Source organism: Esox lucius, chromosome 21 (assembly GCF_011004845.1).
Source record: "Esox lucius isolate fEsoLuc1 chromosome 21, fEsoLuc1.pri, whole genome shotgun sequence".
Taxonomy (NCBI): Eukaryota; Metazoa; Chordata; class Actinopteri; order Esociformes; family Esocidae; genus Esox; species Esox lucius.
In genome coordinates, this window is record NC_047589.1 from 17,530,284 (window position 1) to 17,541,597 (window position 11,314).

Here is an 11,314-nt window from a genome sequence, read left to right on the forward strand (position 1 = left end):
GGCCCCAAACGGGCAAGGCAGCTTGTAAATAACCAAACGACCACCATTCAAATCACAGCCACAGACAAACCTACGAAGAATGACCTTGTGGGCTGCCACTCACCTGGTGGATGGGACAAATGCCCTGGAGGTGACCCCTGAACTTTGCTACCATAAGCCATAAAACTGGCCTATGTGACCCATAGCGACAAATATCATTCAGAAAGCGCAAAACTAAATAGGGTCACAGGAAAGGAACTCGCCAAATGCCAATGAAGTTCGCTGAGCAGATGGACACATTTCAAAAGCACAGCTCCTTGCACAGGAAAGAATGACAGACTCTCAGAGTGGACTGTCCAGTGTGGGCTGCAGGAGAGCTATAGGTGGGTATGCATAAAGGAGAGTATGCACCCACCCCCACAGGTGCCCACACATCTCCCATGAAAAAAACAGTGGTAGGGCAATTTTCCTCAGGAGGCAAAGAGATCGACATTGGGCCCGCCAACCCTCTCCCAGCTCTGCACAACGATCTACGGGAGAAGCCTCCATTCCATGAGTAAGGGATCTCCCCAGAAGAGGAGATCAGGTTGAGAAACCCAGGAAGATAAACAACATGCAGTGACCAAACCCACAATAAGCGTGCCACCGTAAACAGAAATGGAGAGTGTCCCACCCTATCTGTTGATACACAATCTTGTTGTCGGTCCTGACCAGTCACGCTGGCCTAAAGGGGGCATGCTGGAAGGGCAAGAAAAATAACCACCAAGAAACCCATTAAGTCCAGTTCTATTTGGTTCGGCGGTCACAAAATCGCATTGACTCTCTGAAGTTAAAGCAGGAAATGAAAATGAAAAAAATCACACCCTCTGTGAATGGACATGAATGCATGATGGGAAACCAAATAGAAATTGATGTCTAAAACCAATGTAGTCAGTAAACTCCACACCAGAATCACTCCAAACCCCAGAAGGTGAATGTTTGAAAGAAGTAGAACAGTGTGCACTTTCACCTGCTGGAATGACTCTGCTGCTATCAGCCAATCGCCCAAATAAATCAGTACTCTGATCCCACTGGTCCCAATAGAGCAGGGCTCTCCTGACCTTCTTAAAAAAGGAGCTGGAAAACAAGGACAGGTTTGTTTCATGGCAGTGCCTGTGACTTCCTGGTCCTCCCAGTGAAGTGTGCACGCACAGAGCCCTAAATCCCTCTCCTCCAGCTCCACCGTGCAAGAAAGATGATGTTAACCAATTCAGTGGTGAAGAATGTTGTTGGAAAATGGGCCCGTCCAGCAAACACCGTCAAGCTCAAGTGCAGACTGTCAACTTTAATTTGAGAGTATTTTCATCTTTATCAGATGAGACATTATTTTGCACATATATTTTGCATACAATGACTGCCTGAAGTTTGCGACCAATAGACTTCACCAGACAGAGTATCATGATGCTCTGCCAGGCCTGTAATGTTGCCATAACTAAACTTGTTCGTTCTGGTTCGATTTTTGGCTTCAGCATGCTGTTACCACCACCCTTCATGGTAGGGTATTGTTCTCAGAATAATGTGTTGTTAGGCTTAATACCAAATCCAAGTATTTTATACACTGCTGATTTTGCAGGTTTTCCCACTCGTAGCATGTAGAACTCTGTCATTTTTATCATAGGTACTCTTCAACTGTGAGTGACGGAATCTAAAACAAAAATCCAGAAACTACAGGAAACCTATGATCTCTGTAATTGCAAACAAAGGTTTCTGTACCAAATATTAAGTTCTGTTTTTCTGATGTATCAAATATAGAAAACGTTCTGACATGATTTATGATTTATCTCATTCTTTTACATAACAAAAACCTGGCATTTTAACATGGGTGTGTAGATATATACATATATATATATATATATATATATATATATATATATATATATATATATATATATATATACACAGCTTTCAGTTAAATATGTCTGCCCTCAATACATATTTGGAGGGCCCTCCTTTTTATTTTTCTCTAACTTTTATATTAGAGTAGTTTGTTATCTTTGTAGCCATATGCTGAATAGTACAGACAGAGTGAAGAGGGAAATAGAATTGGGTTCATTTTTCTAAATTTGATCCAATTTTTTGCAATTCTCCAGCATGCCTTTTAAAGGCCCATCCCATCCTGTGCCTGCCAGAAGGAGACTATGCCTGGACACTTACAGAGTAATAGAATCATGTTTTCCCCTGATGTGACCCACCACACAATATTGGCTCAGCTGCAGCTCCAGAATGCCTTATTATTATGAAAATGAGGTGAAACTGAGAGCTGCAAGCAGTCTCCTGTCTCCTGTGGCCCATCACCTCTGGCGGCACAGAAAGTCAGCCAGAGACATAGCTAGAAGCTGATCCAAACCACTAACTAAACCTGGGCTCCTATTGATGCATGATTGTTTTTGTTTATCCCCTCTCCTTCCTGTTGTCTCTTTTTATTGTCTAAATAAATCTCTCTTTCTCTCTCTCTGATACACACACACACATACACAGACATACACACACACACACACACACACACTCACAAACACACACACACACACACACACCCACCCACACATAGTACATGCATGTGATTCCTCCATTTCAGGCAACGTTCAGAGTGCTGGCTTTCAGTCTGAAATGCGCTCTTCAATGGCACTGGCTGTGACAGGTAAGCTAGCAGGCGCATGCATCATCCCTGATGTGAGACATTCTTTGGGTATCCGATGTCAGCAGGTGTTCTTTGGTTTGATGTGTTGGTGTGACACTACTGAGGTTGCTAGGGTTAAACAGTAAGAAACCCATGAGGTAATCAAATGTAACCCAAAGACACTTCACAGATGGGGCAAAGCAATCGCTCTGCAGTGGCTCTGCTCTGGGATTTTATGAGGGACCGGTCCCTCCCAGCCAGGGGAAATTGGATCCTCTCAGAGCCTAGGGAGTAAAGGCAGGGACCAGGCGTGGCAGACCATACAGAGTGCAGGCCTGGGCTGGAGAAGTACCTATTATGCAGTAAAACAGTGGAGATTGTGGAAGCAACCTCTGTAAGCTAAACTAAACACTGGAATCACAGGCAAGTCTGGGCTGAGATAACTCTCTATTGGCAAATGAGGTGTCAGTGGCTATTTTACAGAACATATTGTGAATTTGGTAGAACTTAGCTAATATTCACTTTTACAATTCATCCCATTGCTTTCACTAATGTATTTGGAACTTGGAACATTGTTGCTTCTTAATCAATACTTGTCACTATAAATAGACAGGTTAACTTAAATTCAGACCTACAGTTTGCTTAGAATAGATAAGTGTTAATATGTTGCATCAATCCAACCAGGAATATATGTAAAAACCCTCTTTGTAGAACAATACTACTGTACTTCAAATAGTCCAGATTTCTTGGTGTTCGATTACATGGAAGACAAAGGTTTGTGTCTTATCTTCTAATCAGATCAGTTGTATTTCGGTCTGCATCAAGAGTGTATGGGTCTCAGTGGCTGTGCCTATGTGACCACCTGCACGTCTTTCTACACATCCCATTAATAATAATCAGGTCTACTTCCATGTCTTTAATATGCAGGTGTGTCAAGATGCCAATTGAGAAATCATCAATGTACCTGCTAATTGCTGTAACTGGAAGGTTTAATTCCTTAATGTTCAACTTGCTACTCAGACACTCAAATGAGAAGTGATTCAGATAATTAAGAATAGGAAAAAGTCTCCCTGTGTGTCCCTGAGGTGTAGGGACAGGGAGGGAGGGATGCAAAGACGGAGGGGAGAGATACATGTAGAGGAAGAGAGAGATAGACAATGAAAAGGGTCATGCATAAACATTTTGTGATGTGTTTGTGCTGAGAAACATAGAAGCACTCTCAGTACATAAATGGGTTAGTATTATTTTGGAGGATTCATTATCTGGAGACCAAAGTTTTGCACATTAATTCAACACCAAGTGCTAACTTAGTGTAGTGCTTCTACATAAATGTGGATATCTTTTTGTGATTTTTCTATGCATTTTTTTTGCAAGACCGTATCTATGTGAAGGTTTAATTGTCAATACTGGCCATTTTGTTTACGATACTAATCTTTAAACTATTGTGTCTATCGACCTTGGTCCATAGATGGGGCACGTCAAGTTAGCTGACAGCTGTGGATCCAAAACTAGTGTCAACATCATACTGTTTGATGAAGCATTTTTTAACCCAAGCTGATATAATATTTAATTTATATCATTCTCTCTGTTTGCGCTCTTTACAACTTGTGAATTCTGTATTTAGTAGATGCTATCTCTGTCTAGATGTCCACAATAGAAAAAAATATAATATGACAGTTTATTGGAAAATAATCATTCGTAATATACTGGTAGGGGTACTGTGGAGCCATTGCATTACATTCATTGTATAATGGTTTAATTATCTTACAGTTAGCCTGTATATATATAGTGTATATATTGAAGTCAAGAAAACAACCCAAGTAGACAATGTGGTAATTTGTCTCTATCATGCAGAGAAGGTTCATGCTATTGGGACATTCTGGAGGAGAAACCAAACAAAAAAACGTGATGCAGAAATGGATAGGCTCCATTTCTCAATCTGTTGTAGTAGTGTTATTTTCCTTTATCTGAATCCCTCAACTATGATCAGTTAATTTATGTTTTCAAAGAGACACACTGTATATCCTCAGTTAGGGTATGCTCCAGACATCTCATGTAAACCCCTTGCAGAGACACAGGATGCATAAAACGATTCAAAAACAATACTGTTGACCTTTACTGAGCTACCAACCATAACTAATGGGGCGGGACTTAGCAATATTTAATAAACAGCCAAATTGGTTCCATTAGAGGCCTCTTCTGAACATGTTCAGATACATCAGATATAATTTAAAGGATGAAGAACAGGAAGAGGGGAAGGTAAAGTAAGAAAGGATGGTAAGTACATCAAAGCCCAATAGTTTTGTTTTAGCATTATGAACAGGGCCACAGTCTGCTTCACATTGTGGGGTTAGCTAGTGATGCTGCAGCTCTGTTGTATAATAATGCCTGCAAGGGGATCTTTCAATTAGGGACCAGTATCAAAAGATTAATGTCATGTTTGCATCCCTCCAAAAGATACTGGATCTCAGAACAAGGTTTTAGAAAGCCTGCAACATCTTTAAAATGCTGTGATGTATAAGTGCATTGGATGTGGAATACATATTTGTTTTGAATATGCTACTTTCCCTGAGACACCTTAAGAGAGTGGGGTCACAGCCAGGGATCCGCCTATATTGACCTCAAGCCATTAGATTTAACTTCTTGCTCAAGGATAGATTGACGGATCAGTGTATCTGCTGTAGCATTAGCTAGGATCCCTGCCTCCCAGTCACTGTGCTAATGCTAGTAATCATTGGCTCATGACTCTACCTCTTCCTTCTTTCATACTGGACACAGATATATGCTAATTGTAACCATTAGTTCATGTGACTCTGGGTAAGTAGATAAGATAGTAGATCTTGATTGCAAAGATCTCACGCCATTATTGCGATGCCATTATGAGGGGAATTCCTTTTATATAAACAAGACATGATGCTAAATGTTTTGTTTCATCTAGTTCAAATTAAAACACTCCCAAACACACCCTCTCACTTACAGATGTAGTCTACTCGAACAAATAAAATGTCATGCGGTGTGCTTAACACAGGAACTTATGAGAGTCAACGAGAATCGTCTCTGGACTAACCTGAAGATCTTTTAACTGCCATAGAAAACAGCTATTTTATTTACATGAGGTCTCAATACATTCCGGGAAGCATTTGAATTGAGAGAGATTAGGCCTAAACACAAATATTTTACCCACTTAACAGGTTTTGTTAGACACTGAAATGTCTCAATCAGAAGCTTTTGTTGGGATCACATCTCTCAGTGACTGTGGTCCTGCATGTGGTTTTCCTCCTCGACTAGCCAGATCGCTCACAAAATAATGGGATCATCTTGTTTCAATCGGATTAAAAAACATTCATTAATTACTCAGCTTGGGTGCAGTTTTTTTTCTAATTAATTAAGCTTAAAGCCCCAATTGGCTTGTAAACCATGAAGCCCAATTGGCTTGGCTTTTCACCTGACCGCAGTATGTGAACGATAGCAGCAATACTCCGGTTAATTATCTCTGCATTATTATAAGACATTATAAAAGCTCATAGTTGTTTATGAGAATATATTAAGAACTACACTGATACATTTATATATATTTCTTTTTGTAATCCTCAATACCAGGGAATTTTATTCTGAATTGTATTTGTATATACAGTGCCAAAATGTATTCAGACCCCTTCACTTTTTCCACATTTAGTTGTGATATAGAATTATATTATAACAGATAAAATATATATTTTGAGACTTGCTAAATCATTGAAAATTGCCAGCAGACAGAGGGGTCTATCACTGAAATGACGGAATTCTGGAACCACAAAGGCCTTTCCTCGATCTGGCCATCCAGCCAAACTAAGCAACGGAACAAGAAGAACCTTGGTCAGGAAGGTGACCAAGAACTCAATGTTCAGACTGGTCAGTATTGAGGGATTAAGTAATTGAAGAATTAAGTAAAATACAGAGAGGTCCTTAAAAAAAAAACTGATAGTAGTGTGCACAGTAGTGTGCTCAGACTGGGGGATTCATTTTCAGGACAACAATGTCTTAAAACCCGCAACCAATACAACCCTGGAGTGGCTCGTAGTTCACTGATGCTCCCCATTCAATCTGACTAAATAGGAGAGGATATTCAATGAAGAATGAGATAAATCTAGATGTGTGAAGCAAGTAGAGGCATACCCAAGAAGTCTCAAAGCTGCAATCCCTGTCCAAGGAGCTACTACAAAGGGTGTGAATACTTATGAACATTTATTTTATTTCAAGAAACTGATATAGACTTTGAAAAACATGTTTCCCTTCGTCATTATGAGGTATTGTGTGAGAATTGACGGGCAAAAAATTTCTTGTCATTTATAAATGAAGTCTATAACCCAACAAAATGTGGAGCAAGTGAAAGGGTCTAGATACTTTCCGAAGGCTGTGTATATTATGTCTGCTGTAGGTTGTTCCCTGCATCCTCCATGTTGTATTGCAGGCAGTTTCTTGCAAGAATGCACATTTTATTATGCAGAAACAGATAAACAAATGCTTAGTTTAAATCAGTGGCCTTTAAGAACCTGTTTTGTTTATCTAACAATCTCAAGCCTGTCAAAAGGAGACAGAAGGAGGGAGGAAAAAAAGCAGGTTACCAGCCGTGCGTTTTATAGAGCAGTTATGAGCTGGCCTTTTGGGTTTAAGCAATGTTCCAGAACCGCTTCGTCATTTCTCAAACGTTGACTTTTAAAAGCTCATGACGGATGGACCGCGTTCAGCAGGCTCCAAATTAAACTGGATATGGTATCAGTCAAAGTTGGCTGGTAATGCACAAATAACCAGGAACCATTTAAAATGCTTTCCTGCCTTGGCACCGCAGACCTCTGAATGAACCTGGGTCTTCTGTTTCATATTTAGATTATGCCCCTGCAATAAAATGTATATGGGATCCTATTTTCCTTCCAGCTGTCTCTGCAATGTGGATATGTGGGCAAACAGGACACTGCAGTGGTTGTGTCTGATCACATAATTGGCCAGCTTGAATTGCGATTGTACCTTAGCCTATGACTTGTTGTTATATACCCTGCATCTGAGGAGTAGGACAGGTTTCATTGTCTTACATCCAAGATTTGGATACATTTTCTTCTTGTTATGTCTACTTATTTTGCCCTTTATTATGATGGCACAGTTTTAAACCTCTTTTAATTTCTCATGCATGTTGTGCTATTTTCATTGTCATTCATTCGTGTGTTTTGTGTTGTGTCCCGTGAAGCTACTTGTTTCTTAAAGGGGCACTGTGTAGAATTCTGCCTCAAACGTTTACAAGACTGAATTTATACAATAACGTGACTTGTTTCCTTCTCTTCTCTTACAGAACATAAACAGAATATTATTAGCTAGTACAGTGTTGTTTAGGATTGAGGGGATAATATAGTGAGTGTCTCAGGCAATTAAAAGAAGAATACAAGTCAATGCAAACTGATAGAAAGACCGTCCAGAAAGTTTAAATGGCCAATAACATAGACCCCCAGAACATAAAAAAAAAAAACATAGCACAGACTGTTATTTTTTGCTGTACACGCAAGGCATATGAAAATACGATTTAAAGATGAATATGAGGCACAAGTACAGAAGGTCAGCTTTTATTTTGGTCTGTTTAAACACGCATATGTTTTACGCTATACAGAAAGAAATCTCTTATCAACACCAAAACAAAAAGGCCTGCTAAATCGTACGGAGATCAGAGAGTAGTTTTGGTTTTATGGACATATTTTATGGAGTTTTATGGACAGATGAGACGAAGATGAAGCTTTATCAAAATTATTAAATGTTGTAACATATTAAAACGTTGAAAAGTCCAAGTAGGCCAATTATATACATTTTATTAAATTAAACACAGAAACTGAAGAATGAAGATGGAAGAGTGATGTTGGAAAATGTGCCAGAAATAAAGCCAATAATATGAATAACAGAAAACTCTATTCTCAGTTAAACACTGGGTACAAAGTTCCAAATATAATTGGTTTTAACAGATGATTAGCAAAATTAAACAAATAAATTATTATGTAAAATTTGTAAAAGACTGGATATTAACACATTGGAAATATCTCAGGACCTTTTCAATTTGCCCATTAGGAGTATCATCATCAACCAAAGGATGATATGATGTCGAGGCTTAGCAATGTAACAATAGAATCAACACTCTAGTTAGATGTGTGATTGACATACATAAAGTATAGGCGTAGATTGAGGACGGCGCATTTGTCCTTCTCATCGTGGTCATTGATTCAGTTTTTTCATATGGGAACGGCAGTGAGACTATTCATTATTGAGGGCGACTGTGGAATGACTTATCTTGGTGTCTACAACAATCACCCATCCAACACACTGTAATCCATGTCTCCACTTTGCCTTCAACATACATTTCCCTTCTTTTTCATCAAGAAAATACTATATAGATACTTGGCACGCTAAGCACATCATACATAATTTAAAGACCTCTATTTGATTTTTTTGCACTCATGATCATGAAAGACAACTGATTAAATCATCAGCCAAATGGAACAATAATGTAATGGACCTGGCTGCAGTACAGCCTAAAGTGACACCCACCGAAATAAGGACTGTAGGGAGTATAGTTTTCATTCCTCTCTTCTCCATGCAAGCTTTCAAAGTTTCTCTATCTTCTCTCCTAATTCTCTCAGACATGGACTGGGAGCCATAATACGGCAGTCAGGCTTTTTTGTGTGAAATATCCTTCCACTAAAGGATCATCTTTTCACCCGTTTTTCCACCCATGCAATCTCACTAAAGTTCCCCTGTAGAACATCTGAGGCAATATTTTGTGACAGAATTTCTCAGGCTATTAGCTGCGGCTCCTCCGAGAGGCAAGGAGGCCACACACACAGACAGTGCGGCTCCTCCGAGAGGCATGGGGGGCAGATGGAGACACTCTCAGAGCCCCAGCTGTTATCTTGGAGCCGAGGGGAGGAACACACATACGCGCATGATAGACACACACAAATACAGGTGCATGCACTCGCACGCATTATAGACACACACACGCTCGCTCGCACGCACACACACACATACACACACACTATGCCTCTGGCAACAGTAAACTCTGCGACTCTTCATGAAATGCTGCATCTCATTTTCAGAAGCTATGGGAATGGCTCTGGGGGTCTGCAGAGCACTGCTATAGCTGAAGTATGCCATTGCAGCTTTACACAGCAATTTTTCACTGTAAAAGCAATAAGTGAAGTATCAAAGGAGGGCACATGTTCAGAAACACCCATGGTCCTCCTCATAGTAAGACAGAGATGTCCCTACCTACTACTGCATTCTCCCAGCCTTGTTCAAACCACACAGTCAGAAAACAGCAGAGAAGAAAAGGCCCATTAAATATTGAAGAAATGCACATGTATCTTAAAGTTTGAAACTTAAAAACCTATCAGATATTACTCAGTCAAGGAAGGTGAGTGCTGGGCTGCACAGCACAGCTGCTAATATATGTCTAATAATATAAATTAAATATGCTGCCAGAGATAGGCAGAACTTATAAAAGGTATAGTATGTTTGTAAATTAAAGGGATAGTTTGTCAAAGATTGAAACGAGGATGAAATTCCCCATACATACGTATTAATAAAAAATGCTTACCTTTTAGTAATTCAGCGAATTGCAGTAGTTAGTGCATACATTTCCGACCAGGCCCCAAGCTGCATCACAACCTTTATGTTGATCAACTTATGTTGATACTTTACTGAACAAAGCATATGTGGGAAGTGTTTTATATGGAACCAGGAAGTCAGTTTTTTCTGACAGTGCATTATAGCAGAGATGCAGAGAAGCATAAACAACCGCCAGTCAGGATTATGTTGACAGCTCCGGAGTTATGCTTAAAAATTTGGTTTAAATATAATATGACTCTCTATTGTATCATAACGTGTGTTTACTACGATGCCATGATATGTATGTGCCTGTTTTTACTGTGTGTTACATTAAGATCTGGTATTTACATCAGTCAGATTGACACCGTCTTGAATGTGTAGAATTGAACTAGTCATAAATATTATGACTCCAGATTGCAGGAAAAAGCTGTTTCATATGACAAATGTTAAATATGCCATATCTCATTCACATTGAATTGTAGCCTGTGTATAATGGGGCCTTCACTGTAGTGAAATTTAATACATTAGAGGCTCATGACAAACAGTCCCCATAAGCGTTCTGCTTTCCAACCATAACCTTTATGCAATACTGCATGTTCCCATGGGGTATTGATGCCTGATTAAAATAGAAGGTTTGTAAAAAACACATTATATGTTGAGTAAACGGTATCATACTGTAAACAGCTCATAGATGTAAATCTTTATTTTTATATATAAATAATAACAACAAATAAAATACACGGTGATTAAATCTGTCTTGTTGACCTGCAATAATTGAATTGTTTCTCTAGGGAAGGAATCAGGGAAAGTAATGGATGAAGTGTCTAATTTTTTTTCAGTGTAGCACAATTAGGTTGCCTGAAGCACAGCAGCATGCACAGACCCTTTTAAAAGCTAGCTGTTTCTCTACTGCTTTAAAATGAAGGAATTTATTAATTCAACTGAATATATGCAGTATCTGAAAAGCCTAGTTGCTGACAGCAAATTAATGACGGGCATGTTCATTTTTTATTGGAAAGAACGATGTGGGGTTTGTTTGTGAGCTGAGAGGAAAGTTAC